At 42.5% G+C, this 17,516-nt stretch overlaps 1 long non-coding RNA gene across 1 annotated transcript in view; it reads right to left on the bottom strand.

Moving 5' to 3' along the window:
* The window catches only part of LOC140186772 (uncharacterized), an 87,837-nt gene extending 70,598 nt beyond the window's left edge, over positions 1–17,239 (bottom strand). Inside the window, exon 1 of the long non-coding RNA XR_011882939.1 lies at positions 17,106–17,239. This is a non-coding gene — a long non-coding RNA (uncharacterized lncRNA). The remainder of the gene's footprint in view (positions 1–17,105) is intronic.
* Between the last annotated feature and the right edge of the window lie 277 nt (positions 17,240–17,516).

Here is a 17,516-nt window from a genome sequence, read left to right as displayed (position 1 = left end):
TTAGAAGCTCATGGTCAGCAGAAGCCTACATTGATTTTAAAGAATGCTTTATCTTCGAGCTCCTTGCAGCCCTGTGCATTAGGAATATTTCCTTTCAGATACCTCAGATAACTCCTATCCCCCATAACTGTTTTTTTGAATTCCCAGCCCTCCCTGCTCATTGTCATAAGGGGATCAATATTACTAAATGGTCTATGTCTTAGTTTGGAGAAAATTAGAAGTCGAACCTTTGAACCTATGTTTGATTCTGAGAAAAGATGGGGTTCATTTGCTCGCTATTATCGTTTGAGTTAATTGATAGATTTTCTCCACGATCTAATTGTAAATTTTTGGTACATTTTTTTTCTTGCTGGCAGTTTGATGTTTATCTTTAGAAGCTTTTTGTATGACGCATGGTTCCGGGGTTGAACACCTAATGGGGTTCCCCCCCCCGTTTTTTTGCTTAGTAGGGGATTTTTTTTAATCACCAAAATTTTTTCAATCTTTAAAATAATGTTTTTTTTCTTGAGACATTGTAAGTGTTGCTTACGTCGATGTACTCGTGTTAATTTTAGATAATAATAATAAAAAGATTTGAAAAGAAAAGAATATTACTAAATGGTGCACACCACTATTTTCCTGGAACCCTTTGATAAAGATTAAAGGTTAGATAAAGATAAAGATTTGCTCTATTTGTTAAGCGTATATCACAACACACAGTGAAATGTGCCAGTTGTGCCAAATCAAATCTTCAAGGATTGTGCTGGGCAGCCGCAAGTGCCACCACACTTCTAGCACCAACATAACATATCCAAAACTTACTAACCCTAACCATACGTCTTTGGAATGTGGGAGGAAACTGGAGCACCCGGAGGAACCCATGCAGTCACCGGGAGAACAGACAATGGTGGGAATTGAACCCACTTACAGCTGGCATTGTAAAAATTATATTCTAACTGACTGCTGTAGCCTGTTTTCTCTGGTAACTGGCTGTGAGCTCTTGTGGACAAATGCCCACCATAGCTGCCTGCCAGGCTGTGGATCTTGATAATGCTAGCAGGTCATCTTCCTTTCTCTATTTAAAAAAGGCTCTGTGTCATTTAAATGTACAGAATGAGGAGTTCTTCAAAAATATTGAAGTGGTGAAGCACAGAGGGTCCACATTAGTTTGAGGATACAATATTCCATCAAACATGAGGCTAAAGGTCCTAGCCCCTAGCTCCCCAACACATAAAGACCTTAGTAGTTCTGTCCTGCCACTGCAGAGAATGAAGATTGTGAAGCAAAGAAGCTGGGTCACAAATTGGTAGGGGAGGAGGGATGACTGCTGCAAAAATGAAAAGGTGTGATAAGGGGTTTAGACCTGTGGACACAGTGAAGTTTTGTCAGCTATGCGTGTAGGATGGAGGAGAGGATCCCATGAGTTCAGAAGAGGCTTCCTTTTTGTCTGGGGATGCAGTTTTGCAGATGACCTCCGGGATGGTGGTGAGGAAATACTGGGGCCTGGAGAGATGATAGGAACGCTGAGGAGAGAACACACACACACAAAAAAAACTCTGGAGGAAATGAACAGGTCAGGCAGCATCTACGAAGGAGAACAAACAGCCAGGTGATCAGATAATTGGAGTCAGGACATTGCCAAGGGTATGGTTGAAAAGGAGATTCACAGATATCCATGGAGTTAGGGGGCCTTGACAGAGACAAGTGTGGAGCATATTGCAACGTGTAATGCCCTGGTTCATATTTTACTATTATGCTGTATGTATTTCATTTTGGCAGTCTGTTCTGTTTTATGCTTGTTTGGGTTACTGTTGAGGTTAAGAGATAAGGAGAAATGTGTGCCATCCAATAAGGATGGTTGGATTACGGGGAGGGACACTAAGGTTGGGCTTGGGGTTTTTGTTTGAGAGGAGATGAAGAGAGAAGACACTGGGGAGAACCGGTCATAGCATACAATCCAGTGGGAGACATGTTTGTTCGAGATGGATTGCGAGCGACATTCGGAAGGTGGTGCCTGCTTGATGTTGACAGAGGGCCCGGCGTGTGAGTGACAAAGAAATTCAAGATGAGCTCCAACTTGTGCACATTTGACTATTTAATTAGAATGGGCCCTTTTCTTTTTGTTATTCTTTATGAACCCTTTAGTTAAGATTCATAAATATAATTCCTTTAATTGTATGCAGTATATTGTCTGTTATTCTGTGGCATTAATTTGTAACAGGGTAGCAAATGACACAGCATCCACACAAACGGTGTTTGGAGTGGAATCGAACATCATCAGTTTGGCGGGGCCAGAGCTTGTCTTCCCTAGACTTACACAGCCAAGGAAACCAGGGTGTTTCAGATATAAAAAGGGAAGCATGATTCCCTGACTAAGTGTCTAGAATCAGGGACCGCATTCTCAAAGAGAAATTTCTTCATTCAATGTGTAGGTAATCGTTGGAATCCTCTGAGGGCTGCGGAGGCTTCACCATTGATTAGGTAGTAGTTAGCATAATGCTATTACAGCACCAGTAACCCGGGTTCAGTTCTACTGCTCTCTGCAAGGAGTTTCCATGTTCTCCCTTGACCGCGTGGGTTTCCTCTGGGTGCTCTGCTTCGCTCTCACATTCCCAAGATGTACCAGTTAGTGGGTTAACTGGTCACATGAGTGTAATTGGGTGCCATGTGCTCGATGGGCAGGTAGGGCCTGTTACCATACATATCTCTAAATGAAAATAAATAGTGTTCAGAACAGAGATAGATACATTGCTAATATTGAATAATTAAGGGTGTAGAGAAATAGTAAGAAAATGGTCGAGGTAGAAGCTCAATCATGGCTTTGTTAAATAATGGCTCAGGCTCAAAGGGCCTGCTCCTGTTCTTATATTGTTATAAACTCTAAGAGAAAAAAAAAGTAAATGTACCTCAAGGAAAATCAGCACCTCTGACTATACAGCAGTGACCCAGACAGGATTAAACTCTGTGCTGATGGTGGACCTGATACAGTAACTGAGCCCTATCAGCCATGGGCCTTGGTCTGACCTCAGTGGTTGGGAAGGTGTTGGAGTGAATTGTTAAGGATGTGGTTTCAGGGTACTTGGAGGCATAGGTTGCAATCAGCATCAAGGGAAAATCTTGCCTGACAAACCTGTTGGAATTATTTGAAGAAATAACAAGCAGGATAGACAAAGGAGAATCAGTTGATGTTGTGTATTTTGATTTTCAGAAGGCCTCTGACAAGGCACCACAGATGAGGCTGCTTAACAAGCTATGAGCCCATGGTATTACAGGGAAAATTCTAGCATGAATAAAGCAGTGAGGCAAAGAGTGGGAATAAAGGGAGCCTTTTCTGGTTGGCTGCCGGTGACTAGTGGTGTTCCACAGGGGTCTGTGTCAGGAACATTACTTTTTACATTATATGTCAATGATTTATATAATGGAATGGATGGCTTTGTTGCAAAGTTTGTAGATGATACAAAGATAGGTGGAGGGGCCGGTAGTTTTGAGGAAGTAGAGGGACTACAGAAAGACAGACAGATTAGGAGAATGTGGCATTTGGAGTACAGTGTCAGGAAGTGTATGCTCATGCACTTTGGTAGAAGAAACGAAAGGGTAGACTATTTTCTGAATGTAGAGAAAATACAAAAAATAGGCGCAAAGGGACTTGGGAGTCCTTGTGCAGGATTCACTAAAGGTTAACTTACAGGTTGAGACTGTGGTGATGAGGCAAATTCAATGCCAGCATTCATTTCAAGAGGACTAGAATACACCGTAAGAGCAAGGATGTCATGTTGAGACTTTATAAGGTACTGATGAGGCCTTACTTGGAGTATTGTGAGCAGTTTTGGGTTTTCATCTCAGAAAAGATGTGCTGAAACTGAAGGGGTTCAAAGAAGGTTCACCAAAGTGATTCCAGGTTTGAACGGCTTGTCATATGAACAGCATTTGATGGTTCTGGGCCCGTATTCACTACAATTCAGAAGAATGAGGGGTGACGTCATTGTAACCTATCGAATGGTGAAAGGCCTTGATAGAGTGGATGTGGAGAGGATGTTTCTTATGGTGGGAGAGTCGAAGAGCCAAGATTTTATGTATATTTAAGGCAGAGGTTGATAGATTCTTGATTGGTCAGGGCATAAAGGGACACGGGGAAAAGGCAGGAGATTGGGGCTGAAAGGAAAAATGGATCAGTCAGGATGAAATGGCAGAGCAGACTTGATTGACCAAATGGCCTAATTCTGCTCCTATGTCATATCGTCCTATGAACTTATTGTACGAACATTGTATGAACTTGTGCTAGTGGTGTGAGTTGTACGTTATCCACTGATTGAAATTGCTATACATGCCTAGGAGCCTCCATGTCGAATGACATCACATGTATGGCCGTGGGGGGGGGGCGCAGGGAAACCAGGTCAGATATCCAGAAGTACACTAAATGCACACAGAGTACCCTCCCCCCTTGTATGGCAAAGATAAACTATTGTAGCTTCATGGAGAAATTGTAGGCCACAGTGTTCAAATATTTCTTTGTCGAGATGCAAATTTTGCAACAGTCACAAGGATCTGCAGGCAGCAGACTGATTTCCAGCTACATACAATACTGTGGAAAAGTCTTTGGCATAGATATATATTTCCCAAAACAGATTTTGGGAATGGCGAGGGCGACGTACCGCAGGAGGGGTGTAGGACAGGTGGCAGTGAAGGAGTGCCGGGGTGGCAGGGGAGAGTGGTGGCACGTGTGCAGTCGTACTCAGCCCTAAGACACCAGGCAAGGTCATTTGATCATTACCATATGTTTCTCTGGTGCCTCCTACCCCTCCCCCCTCCATTCCCCTTTCGCCTGCCATGATTCCCCTCTCCCTGCGTCCTTCCCACCCTCAGTCCACAAATGAGACCCACATCAGAATCAGGTTTATCATCACTCACATATGTTATAAAATTTGTTATTCTTTTGCGGCCGCAGTACAGTGTAATACATAAAATTACAACAGTACTGCGCAAAAGTCTAAGGCACTCTAGCTATATGTATGTGGCTATCACTTTCGCACTGTACTATGCATGTTCTATTTTGGGAATTTTCCATATTGCATTGCTGTGTTTAATTCTCCTGTATATTCAGTATTTATTTGACGTCAAATGAATTGGAGCTCACTCCTACAGAGTAACACAGTCAGCTACTTTTTATCCCTGAATGTGTAAATATTCTGCCAATGCTCGAGAAAGGTGCTCCAATATATCCATGCTCTGTAAACAATAATCACAGGCCACAGCACAAAATGTGTAACGTGCATTCGCCGGGTTGAAACTGAAACATGGCTGGTGCCAATCTGCCAGATGGGGGAACAGCTTGATGTCAGAGGCAAGCACATCGTTATTGTTGAACATCTCCCATGAAAATAATACTCAAATGATTAATGAGAAAATATTGCACATACATTAAGTTAATATGACATCACCTCTCTCTAACATTTGTCATTTTTTTGACAGTTAACAAATTCATGAAAAGTTGAAAGGTTATTTCAACTTCGGCTGAAATAAAATAAAGGTAACCGTGCAGGGTGCAACCATTTCTGCAACATTAGAAGAGCAGTAATGAATCTAAAACAAGTAAAGAGCATATTGATTTACAGCACTCAGAAGGGCTTGAAACTGATATGTTGCCTAACAGCATTGATGTCAATGCACAGAAATTACACAACTGTTCTGCCACTGGGGTCTAGAAGCTAGCTTGAAAGAAAGCACAGGATGCTGTCATCACCTGTCTCCACCACTGGCCTATACTGCAATTTCTCTCAGCTAGATGGGCTATTGGAGAATCTTTCATCTTCCTACTCATTTGTCAGCCAGCTATTGTTTGACTCTTTATAATCTGTTAAGTATCTCATGACCACTAAGCACTGCTGGGACCCGATAGATCTGCCTAAAGGCCTCTTTCTCAGAGATTGTGAAATATTTTTTGTAGGATTGATGCATATTTATCCAATAACCCAAATTCCATTCATTTGGAGACAATATTTCTCAACAGGCAGTGAGTAAGTATACAGTTCCTCTCTGCTGAATACCAAATTGATGTCGAGCATGATCTTGGGATTCGAGTCCATACATCTCTAAAGGTGGCCCTCATTCAACAGGGTGTACGGCACGAAAGTTGGGAAGTCATATTGCAGTCGTATAAAAGGTTCCATAGGCCTCATTGGAATATTGAGTGTAGTTTGAGTTGAAGGATGTGAGGGCTTTGGAGAGAGTGCAGAAGAAGTTTACCAGGACGCTGGCTAGAATGAAGAGTAGATGTTATAAGGGGTGGTTGAATGCACTAGGATTGTTTTCTCTGAAGCATTGTAGACTAAAGGGTGACCTGACTGCAGTATATAAAATTATGAGGTACATACATAGAGGGTAGATAACTCAGAGTATATTTCATTGAGTGGAAGTGTCAAATGCTAGACAGCACGGATTAAGTTGAGGAGGAAAGTTTAAAGGAGATTTATGGGGCAACTTTTTTGGTAGGTAAGTGCCTGGAACAGCCTGCCAGGGAAATAGTGGAAGAAGATACAGGTGCAATGTTTAAAAGGCATTTAGACAGGCAAATGAACATGTAGACCTGTGGACAGATATAGACCATGTGCAAGCAGATGGGATTATCTCGGACTGGTATCATTGTTGGCTCAGGCATCATGGACCGAAGGGTGTTCTATATTCAAAAAAAACATTCTAAGCCATACGTGGGAGAATTTCTTAAACATAACTAAAAGTGAGGATATGTATAAAGCTCCCATGTAGAACAATGTACAATAAGGCACCACTTTATTAGTCTCCTGTACCTAATAAAGTGGCCACTGGTTGTATGGTTGTGGTTTTCTGCTTCTGTAGCCCATCCACTTCAAGGTTCAGTGTGTGGTGCATTCAGAGGTGCTCCTCTACACACCACTGCAATAACACATGATTATTTGAGTTACTGTCACCTTCCTACCAGTTTGAACCAGTCTGGCTATTAACAAAGTCTTTTCACCTACAGAACGGCTGCTCACTGGATGTTTTTTGTTTCCTGCACCATTCTCTGTAAACTCTAGAAACAGCTGTGCATGAAAATCCCAGACGATCAATGGCTTCTGAGATACTCAAACCACCCCATCTGGCACCAACAATCTTTCCATGGTCAAAGATACTTAGATCACATTTCTTCCCCATTCTGATGTTTGGTCTGAACAACAACTGACCCCCTTGATCATGTCTGAATGCTTTTATGCATTGAGTTACTGCCATATTAGATATTTATATTAACGAGTTGGTGTACAGGTGTACCTAATAAAGTGGCTACTGAGTGTATAGTGTAGGCTGATGGAGAAAAATAGATTTGCAGACATAACTTCTGCATAAATATTGAAATAAGAAAAGAAAATATTCAAAATATTCAGTGGTATTTGGTATGTAAATAGAAAAGTTAATGTTTCAAGCTGAAGATTCTTTATCTGAAAATTTAGCTCTATTTCTCATTCCACAGATGCAGCCTGACCTGTTGAGTTTTTTTTTGTGGATTTCCAGCATCTTCAGTTCTGAGGTTCTAAATTGCCAATAAAAATAATAAGCTACAGGGTCTTCAGCACTGTAGATCTCAGTGGGGTGCAGAATGGCTCAGAATTTCTAATCTATATTTATAGTACCTAGAGAAGCTTATTTCTGCAAGATGAATAATTCAATCACATCAGTTATGTGGCACTTAAACACAGAAATCAGAAAAGAGAGAATTGGTCAATATCAGTATAAAAACAGTTACTTTGTGAACTTGTTTAGTACTTTTAGGATTTGCCCTCAGAGTGTGAATCTGGCCAGAGATCAGTACCCTAAGCTTGTAACCTCCTTGAAGTGAAGTTTATTAATTGCAGTGGATAGTGCATAAACACGTCTCAATAAAATTAATGGTCAATATTTAACCAATTGTTTGGAATCAAATTACCTTGCCTGGTGTCTCAGAGTGGGTATGTCTGCACCCGCACCACCCCCTCCCACCCTCTGCACTCCTTCCCCACCACTGTCCCCCACTCGTCCTGCAGTGCTCCACCCTCAGTGTTCCCAACATCCTGTGCTCGCGGCAGATTTACAAATTCACGCACCGCTCCACATTGACAAACACAGTACTGTGCAAAAGTCTTAGACACCCTAGCTATGTATGCCGGTAAACACATACACAAAGCTGGAGGAACTCATCAGGCCAGGCACCATCTATGGAGAAAAGTACAGTCGAGGTTTTGGGCTGAAACCCTTCAGCAGACTGGAGACAAAAAAGCTGAGGAGTAGATTTAAAAGGTAGGGAGAGGGGAGGGAGAAGTGCCAGGCGATAGGTGAAACTTGGAGGTAAAGGAAGGGATGAAACAAAGAGCTGGGAAGTTGATTGGTGAAAGAGACAGGAGGCCATGGAAGAAGGAAGGGGGGAGGGAGGGAGGAGCACCAGAGAGAGGGAGGCAATGGGTCGGTAAGGAGATAACATGAGAGAGAGACAAAGGGATGGGAAATGGTGAAGGGTGTGTGGAGGCATTACTGGAAGTTAGAGAAATCAATGTTCATGCCATCAGGTTGGAGGCTACCCAAACAGAATATAAGGTGTTGTTCCTCCAACCTAAGTGTAGTCTTATCCCGACAGCGGAGGAGGCCATGGATGGACAAATCAGAATAGGAATGGGAAGTGAAGTTAAAGTGGGTAGCCATGGGGAGATCCTGCTTGTTCTGGTAGACGGAGCATAGGTGCTTGGTGAAGCAGTCTCCCAATCTACGTAGGGTCTCACACCGGAGCACCGGACACAGTAAATGATGCCATCAGACTCACAGGTGAAGTGTCATCTCACCTGGAAGGATTGTTTGGGGCCCTGGATGGTAGTGAGGGAGGAGGCATAGCACTTGTTCTGCTTGCAAGGATAAGTGATATAAGGGAGATCAGAATGGACAAGGGAGTCGCGTAGGGAGCGATCCCTGTGGAAAGCAGAAAGGTGGGAAAGATATACTTGGTGGTGAGATCCAGATGGCAGAAGTTTTGGAGAATTATGTGCAGGACGCAGAGGAGGGGGGTAGGTAAGGACAAGAAGAACCCTATCCCTGTTAGCGGGAGGATGGGGTAAGAGCAGACGTGTGTGAAATGGAAGAGATGAAGTTGATGGTGGAGGAAGGGAAACCCTTTTCTTTGTAAAAAGGAAGACATCTCCTTTGTTCTAGAATGAAAAGCCTCATCCTGAGGTCAGGCGTGGCAGAGACAGAGGAATTGAGAGAAGGGGATGGTGCTTTTACCAGCACCAGTGCAGTCTCCTATTATGTACACAGGTATGTGCCTATGACTTTAGCACAGTGTTGTACATCCAGCACATTCTTAAACGTATCTTCCAGTCTGTTTAAGAACTTGCTAGATATAATACGAGGGAGCATGCTAATACAAGGAGGCATAATTTTAACGTGATTAGAGGAAAGAATAGGGGGAATGTAGAGGTAAGTTATTTTTACACAGAGAGCAGTGGATGCCATGGATGGCAGAAACATTAGGGACATTTAAGAACAGGCACATGGATGACAGAAAAATGGAGTACTATTTAGGAGGAAAAGGTTTAGATTGATATTGGAATACATTAAAAGATCGGTATAATATCATGAGCCAAAGGGCCTGTACCCTTCTGTAGTGTTCTATGGTTTATGTTCTATGGTTTATGTTCTATGTATGCAATAATTTTCCATCAGGGTTGCTACAAAAAGTCACAGCTGTAACATAGCAGAGAAAGTACTCTGTAATGATATTTATTGCTGTTATATTACAGCTTAAGTTGTTAATTCACAGTCCTCTGTGGAGGCAATCACTAAAGGTTTTAAAATGTCAAATTTTAAATTCTTATATTTTCTCTATTTTTCCTTTTATTCCACATTCTTTTCTGCATCCTTTCTTTTAATTTATATTTTCATACCAGATTCTAATGAATTCACTGTTCCACTGCACCTTTCTCGCCATTCGGTGAGGTTCCAGCCAGCTGATCAGCTGGCCTCACTGGACTCAGCACCTCCAATGTATTATGGGCTGATTTCTAGCAGGAATTTTCAAAAGATGAGCCTCTGTGTTTGGGAGCTTGTTCGTTTCACCATTGCAGGAGTACAACAGTGGCACATCTGCAAATAATTAATTCTACATTGGCTAACTAACAGTAGCCCTTTAAGAAAAAGCAGGCAGGGACAAGTGGAGCAGCCATTGTTGGAGCGGTCAGTGTCAGAGTTGGGGTTTGAGGTTTTGACAAGAAGAGGCTGAGTAAGAGGCCGAGATGAATGCGAAACTCAAAGGTTTCAGAGAGAAGGCACAGGTAGGAACAGGTAAGCTTCTTTTTTGTCTGTAAATCCATAGTCCTTAATTAGGCGTAGGCAGGATGTGGGACTTCAGAGTACCTAACCATCTCCTGATGACTACATCCATGGGAAGTCCACCTACTTCACCACTGACCAGGTCAAGAAAATGGAGCTGGAGCGAGATGCACTCAGGACCATACGGGAAGCGGAAAACCTCATAGATGAAAGATTTACTGAGGTGGTCATACCAGTGTGCACGCTTCAGATAGAAAATGAGTGATCACCAGGGAAGCAAGGGGAGAAAACAGTCAGTGCAAGGGTCCTCTTTGGCCATTCCCCTTAGCAAAAGCATACCCCTTTGGATACTGTTGGGAGGGATGGCCTATCAGGGCAGAGCAGCAGTAGCCAGACCAGTTCCTGAGGCTTAGCAGGGAAGGGTAAAGTCAGGCAGAACAACAGTGATAGGAGACTCAATAGTTAGGGGATGGACAGTGAAAGAGATATCAGGACAGTGTGTTGCCTCCCAGGTGCTGGGCCAGAATGTCTCAGAGTGACTACAGAAGATTCTCGCGAGGCAGGGTGAGTATCCATAGGGCACGGTGCACATTGGCACCAATGCCAGAGTTAGAAAAGGGGACAAGGTCCTGTGCAGTCAGTATAGGGAATTAGGAGAGGGGCTGAGGAGCAGGACCTTTAAGGTAGCAATCCTTGGATTACTCCTGGTGCCACATGCTGGTCAGGGCAGGAATAGGATGATAGTACAAATGAATGAGTGGCTGAGGAACTGGTGCAGGGGCCATGGTTTCAGGTTCTTGGATCATTGGAACTTCTTCTGGGGCTGGGGTGAACTATACAAGAGGGACAGGTTGAAGTTTTTGACGTTTGTGTACTTTAATGCTAGGAATATAATGGGTAAGGGAGATGAACTTAGAACATGGAACTATGATGTTGTGGCCACTATAGAGACTTGGTTGAGAGAGGGACAGGAATGGGTGCTTAACATCTCAGGGTTTTGATGTTTTAGAAAAGATAGAGAGGGAGGTAAAAGAGAGGAAGAAGAGTCACACTACTAGTCAGGTACAACATCACTGTAACAGTCAGAGGGGACATAATGGAGGGCTCCTCCACTGTCTATATGGGTAGAACTCAAAAATAGGAAGGATGCAATCACTGCAATGGAATTGTACTGCAGACCCCCAACAGCCACTGGGATATTGAGGAACAGACATGCATGCAGATTAATGAAAGGTGTAAAAACAATAGGGTTGTTTTCATGGAGGACTTCAACTTCCCTAATATAAACTGGGACCCTCTCAGTGCAAGAGGTTTAGATGGGGCAGAATTTGTTAGGTGTATCTAAGATGGTTTCTTACATTAATATATAGATAGTCCAACAAGAGGAGAGACTAAACTGGATCTGGTGTTGGATAATGAGACTAGCCAGGTGACTGACCTTTCAGCTGGTGAACAGTTAGTGAACGGACACCAGAAAAGAACTCTAGAAGGAAATTAGGAAAAGCAGGAGGGTCCATAAAAAATCACTGGCAAATAGGATTAAAGAGCATCCTAAGGCATTCTATATATACATCAAGAGCAAGAGGATAAGAAGGGATAGGGTAGGACCACTCAAGGATAAAGGAGGAAACATTTGCTTGGATGCAGAGGATGTGGATAAGAGCCTTCAGCAGTATTTACCAAGGAGAAGGACGTGGAGGATAGGGAGATCAGTACCAAGCATATTAATTGCTAGGGCATTTTGAGTTAAATGAGGAGGTAGTGTTTTATATCTTATTGAGCATTAGGATGGATAAGTTCTCAGGGGCTGATGGGATATACCCCAAGTTATTGAGACAGGCAAGAGGTGAGATTGGTGAGACTTTGACCAATATCTTCGAGCCTATTATTTAAATGGGGAGAGAATTCAAAGTTCTGAGATGCAACGGGACTTGGGAGTCCTCATATAGGATACCCTTAAGGTTAACCTCCAGGTTGAGTCGGTGGTGAAGAAGGCAAGTGCAATGTTGGCATTAATTTCTAGAGGAATAGAGTATAGAAGCAGGGATGTGATGTTGAGGCTCTATAAGGTGCTGGTAAGACCTCACTTGAAGTACTGTAGGCAGTTTTGGGCTCCTTATTTATGAAAGGATGTGCTGACATTGGAGAGGGTACAGAGAACGTTCACTAGAGTGATTCCGGGAATGAGAGGGTTAACGTACGAAGAACTTTTGTCCGCTCTTGGACTGTATTCCTTGGAGTTGAGAAGAATGAGGGGGGACCTCATAGAAACATTTCGAATGTTGAAAGGCATGGACAGAGTGGATGTGGCAAAATTGTTTCCCATGATGGGAGAGTCTAGTACGAGAGGGCATGACTTAAGGATTGAAGGGCGCCCATTCAGAACAGAGACGCAAAGAAATTTTTTTAGCCAGAGGGTGGTGAATCTATGGAATTTGTTGCCATGGGCGGCAGTGGAGGCCAAGTCATTGGGTGTATTTAAGGCAGAGATTGATAGGTATCTGAGTAGCCAGGGCATCAAAGGTTATGGTGAGAAGGCAGGGGAGTGGGACTAAATGGGAGAATGGATCAGCTCATGATAAAATGGCGGAGCAGACTCAATGGGCCCAATGGCAGACTTTTACTCCTTTGTCTTATGGTCTTACGATCCTTTCTAGCCACAGGCAAAGTCTCGGATGACTGTTGGGTAGGTAATATTGTTTCATTATTCAAGAAGAAAACCAGAGATACTCGTAGAAACTATAGGCCACTGAGTTGTTCATCAGTAGTAGGGAAATTACTGGAGAGAATTCTTAGAGATAACGTTTATGAGTATTTGGAAAACCATGGCTTTGTGCGGAGCAAGTTTGGTCGTACTAACTTGATTGAGTTTTTTGACAAGGTAATAAGGGGGATTGATGAAGGTAGAGCTGTGGATGTTTACATAGATTTTATTAAAGTGCTTGACAAGGTCCTTCATGGGAGACTCATCCAGAAGATTAAGATGCATGGGATCCAGGGCAAATTGGCCACTTGGATTCAGAACTGGCTTGCCCATAGAAGACAGAGGGTGGCAGTCAAAGAGACTTATCCTAGCTGGAGATCTGTGATTAGTGGTGTTCTGCAGGGATCTGCACCAGGACCTCTTCTGTTTGTGATTATATAGACAGCCAAGATGAAAACGAAGGTGGGTGGGTTAGTAAGTTTGCAGATGATATGAAAATTGATGGTGCTGTGAGCAGCATAGAAGACTGGCAAAGAATTACAGTGGGATATAGATCTGTTGCGAATATGGGTGGGGAAATGGCGGGTAGAGATTAACCCCGCCAAATGTGAAGTGTTGCACCTAGGCAGGCTAAATGTAAAGGGACAGTTCATCATTAAGGGCAAGACCCTTAACAGTCTTGATGAGTAGAGAGATCTTGGGGTCCAAGTTCAACACTCCCTGAAAATATCTACATAGATCAAAAGGATAGTTAAGAAAGCATATGGCATGCTTGCTTTTATTTGTCAAGGTACTGAGTTCAAAAGTCAAGAAGTTATGGTGTACAAGGAGAGGCAGTGGATGTCATTTAATTGGATTTTCAAAAGGAATTTGATAAGGTGCCTCACATGAGGCTGCTTAACAAGGTAAAATCTTACGGCGTTACAGCAAAGATACTGGCATGGATAGAGGAACGGCTGACAGGCGGGAGGCAGTGAGTGGGAATAAAGGGGGCCTTTTCCGGTTAGCTGCCAGTGACTAGTGGTGTTCTTCAGCTGTCAGTATTGGGACTGCTAGTTTTCAGATTGTTTGTCAATAATTTAGATAGTGGAATTGATGGCTTTGTGGCAAAGTTTGTGGATGATATGAAGATCGGTGGAGGATAGGTCGTGCTGAGGAAGTAATGCAATTGCAGCAGGACTTCGAAAAAAATTGGAAGAACGAGCAAAAAACTGGCAGATATCTATAAAATTGCAATTTATAGTGTTTTCAAGTGTTGTGGAATAGAGCATTTTGCATTTTGGTAAAGAAACAATGGTGAAGGCTATTATCTAAATGGGGAGAAAATTCAAACATCAGAGGTACAAAGGGACTTAGGAGTCCTCGTACAAGACTCCCAGAAGGTTAATTTACAGATTGAGTCCGTGATAAAGAAGGCAAATGCAATGTTGGCATTTATTTCAAGGGGAATAGAACATAAAAACAAGGAGATCATGCAGAAGCTTTATAAGACACTAGGCAGGCCGCAGTTGGAGTACTGTCAACAGTTTTGGGCCCCATATTTCAGAAAGGATGAGTTGTCATTGGAGAGAGTCCAGAGAAGGTTCATGAGGATGATTCTGGGAATGAAGATGTTAACATATGAGGAGTGTTTGGCAGCTTTGGGTCTGTACTCATTGGAATTTAGAAGAATGCATGGGTATCTCATTGAAACTTACCGAATGTTGAAAGGACTAGATAAGGTGGATGTGGAGAGGATGTTTCCTCTGGTAGGGGTATCCAGAACTCGAGGGCACAGCCTCAAATTTGAGGGGCGACCTTTTAAAACAGAGGTAAGGACGAATTTTTTCAGCCAGAGAGTGATGAAGTTGTGGAATGCTCTGCCACAGACTGTGGTTGAGGCCAAGTCCATGGGTATATTTAAAGCAGAGTTGATAGATTCCTGATTGGTCGGGGCATTAAGGGATATGGCGAGAGGGCAGGTATATAGGGTTGAATGGGATCCGGGATTAGCCATGAGGAAATGGCAGGGTGGACTCGATGGGCTAAATGGCTTAATTCTGCTCTTACGGTCTTTATAAAATTCTAGTTAGGTCGCATCTGGAGTATCATATACAGTTCTGGTTGCCCCATTATAGGAAGGGCGTTGAGGCTTTGGAGAGGGTGCAGAAGAGGTTTACCAGGATGCTGCCTGGATTAGAGCTCATGGGCTATAACAAGAAGCTGGACAAACTTAGGTAATTTCCTCTGGCATGGCAGGGGCTAAAGGGAGATCAAAAGAGGATTAGAAGATTATAAGAGGCTTGTAGTAGACAGTATTTTTTTCCCAGGGTTGAAATGTTTAATACCAGAGAGAATGCATTTAAGGTGGGAGGGGATAAGTTCAAAGGGTATATGAAGGACAAGTTTTTTTTTTACACAGAGAGTGGTGGGTGCCTGAAATGCACTGCCAGGAGTGGCAGTAGAGGTAGGTACGTTAGGGACTTTTAAGAGATGTTTAGATAAGAACATGAATGGGAGGATGCGAGAAAACTGGAAGGGTATGGACATTGTGTAGCAGAAGAGTTTAACTTAGTTGGCCATTTGATGACTAATTTAATTAGACTGGCACAACATTGTGGGCTAGAGGGCCAATTCCTGTTCTGAACTGTTCTATGTTGTATGTTCTATAAGCTGTGCCATAAATTATGTTCAAACTGGGGAGTGGGGTGAATGGTGTAGCAGAGGATATAAAATATTCTGCTCCAGCATTTATCCCTTGACCTTCTTTCAGTTACAAGCACATGGAATTTCAGGATCTGAATATCGACTATTCTGCGAAAGTAACGGGCTGAATCATTCTCCCTGTAGAATTTCCAAGGCCCCACGTGTCTAATGAAGTTTCAGGCCTGCTTCTGTGCGCTTTCTGCACAGCAGAGCAATTTACAAGTCATGATCAGGCCTCAGGGGATGGATTCTGAAGCTCTCACCAAGAACACCTTGCTATCAAAGGCAATTTCAACAACTTTTGAATTTGTCTGAAAATCAGAGACATGCAAAAACTATCAAAGCAGATTTTAGAAAATGTTAATGCTATTAAAAAACATTATAATGTAATGCATTTTAAAAACATGTATAAAAGGATTGAATTGAACTGACTTTATTAATTACATCCTTCAAATACATGAGCATTGAAAATCTTCACGTTACGTCTCTGTCTCAATGTGCAATGTCCAATTTATAGTGCAATTTAATTACCAATATTAATTAAACATTTAGCCAAACTTACCGAACCAATCCAGGCCAGCAAATCTATTCAGTTGATTGTGGCAAGACCATATAGGAAAGCTCTAGTCAGCAGAAAGCTGAGGGTCCTGGTATGAAATGTGGCCAGGTCCTCAGCTCAGTGTGACTGAGAAGCCTCTGTTGTTCTGCACATTCCCAGTTACTGCACTGCAACACCTGCTCTTTAATGCAAATATCTAATCAGCCAATCATGCAGAAACAACTTAATGCATAAAAGCATTCAGTCATGGTCAAGATGTTCAGTTGCTGTTCAGACCAAACATCAGAGTGGGAAACAAATGTGATCTAAGTGATTTTGAGTGTGGCATGGTTGTTGGTGCCAGACAGGCTGGTTTGAGTATCTCAGATACTGCTGATCTCCAAGGATTTTCATGCCCAACAGTCTCTAGGATTTAGAGAATGGTGCAAAAATGAATGAGAATGAGAGAGGTCAGAGAATGGCCGGACTGGCTCAAGCTGACAGGAAGGTGACAGCAACTCAAATAAGCATGCATTACATCAGTGGTGTGCAGAAGAGCATCTCTGAATGCACAACACGTTAAACCTTGGGCTACAGCAGCGGAAGACCACACACATACACTCAGTGGTCACTTTATTAGGTAATAAAGTGGCCACTGAGGGTATGAAAGTCATGAAACCGCTGACTTGTGACAAAGATGCACTATGGCCCAATATTTTGGGGGCTTGACATCTAAAAATGTAAACTTCTGAATGAAGACTACTTTGCATTCCATTTAAAACCTTCCTGTGATTGTTTTATCATTCTTTGCTCAGTTTGGTAGACTGTGGTTAAATGTGCTTAACATCCAATAGTACAAAGGCCTAGAGAGAGGAATGCAAAAGGATTCCTTACCTTCAAACGCAGCAACCCATTGAAATACTAGAGGAGTACTGCAACCTTCAGTGACACTTGAGCTTCAAATGCTTTAGTTACTTAGAACAACTTTAATGAAAACAAGACAAACAAATATTAGAAATGCCAGAACATAGAAAGTAGTCATCATTATCTATCCTTTTGTCATGTAAAATTTACAGTGTTAAATCTTAGGGCTTTCTAATTATTTATCAGTTTGTTCTGGTTGCTTTATAATTTAATGAGTGCTTGTGGATATTACCTTCTGATGCTTTTTCTGCCTGCCAAGTTGTTTATCTAACCAATTCAAATTGTTATTGTAAATCATTCCGATCTTGGAAGTGGATGTAGGGAATGTGGAATGCTAGGCAAGGAATGACAGACTGAAAAATTTTGTATGGATAACTCTCT

The sequence above is a fragment of the Mobula birostris genome, chromosome 23 (genome assembly GCF_030028105.1).
Source record: "Mobula birostris isolate sMobBir1 chromosome 23, sMobBir1.hap1, whole genome shotgun sequence".
NCBI lineage: Eukaryota > Metazoa > Chordata > Chondrichthyes > Myliobatiformes > Myliobatidae > Mobula > Mobula birostris.
The sequence above is the reverse complement of the archived record's forward strand: the minus strand, read 5'-3'. Positions and strand labels throughout refer to the sequence as shown.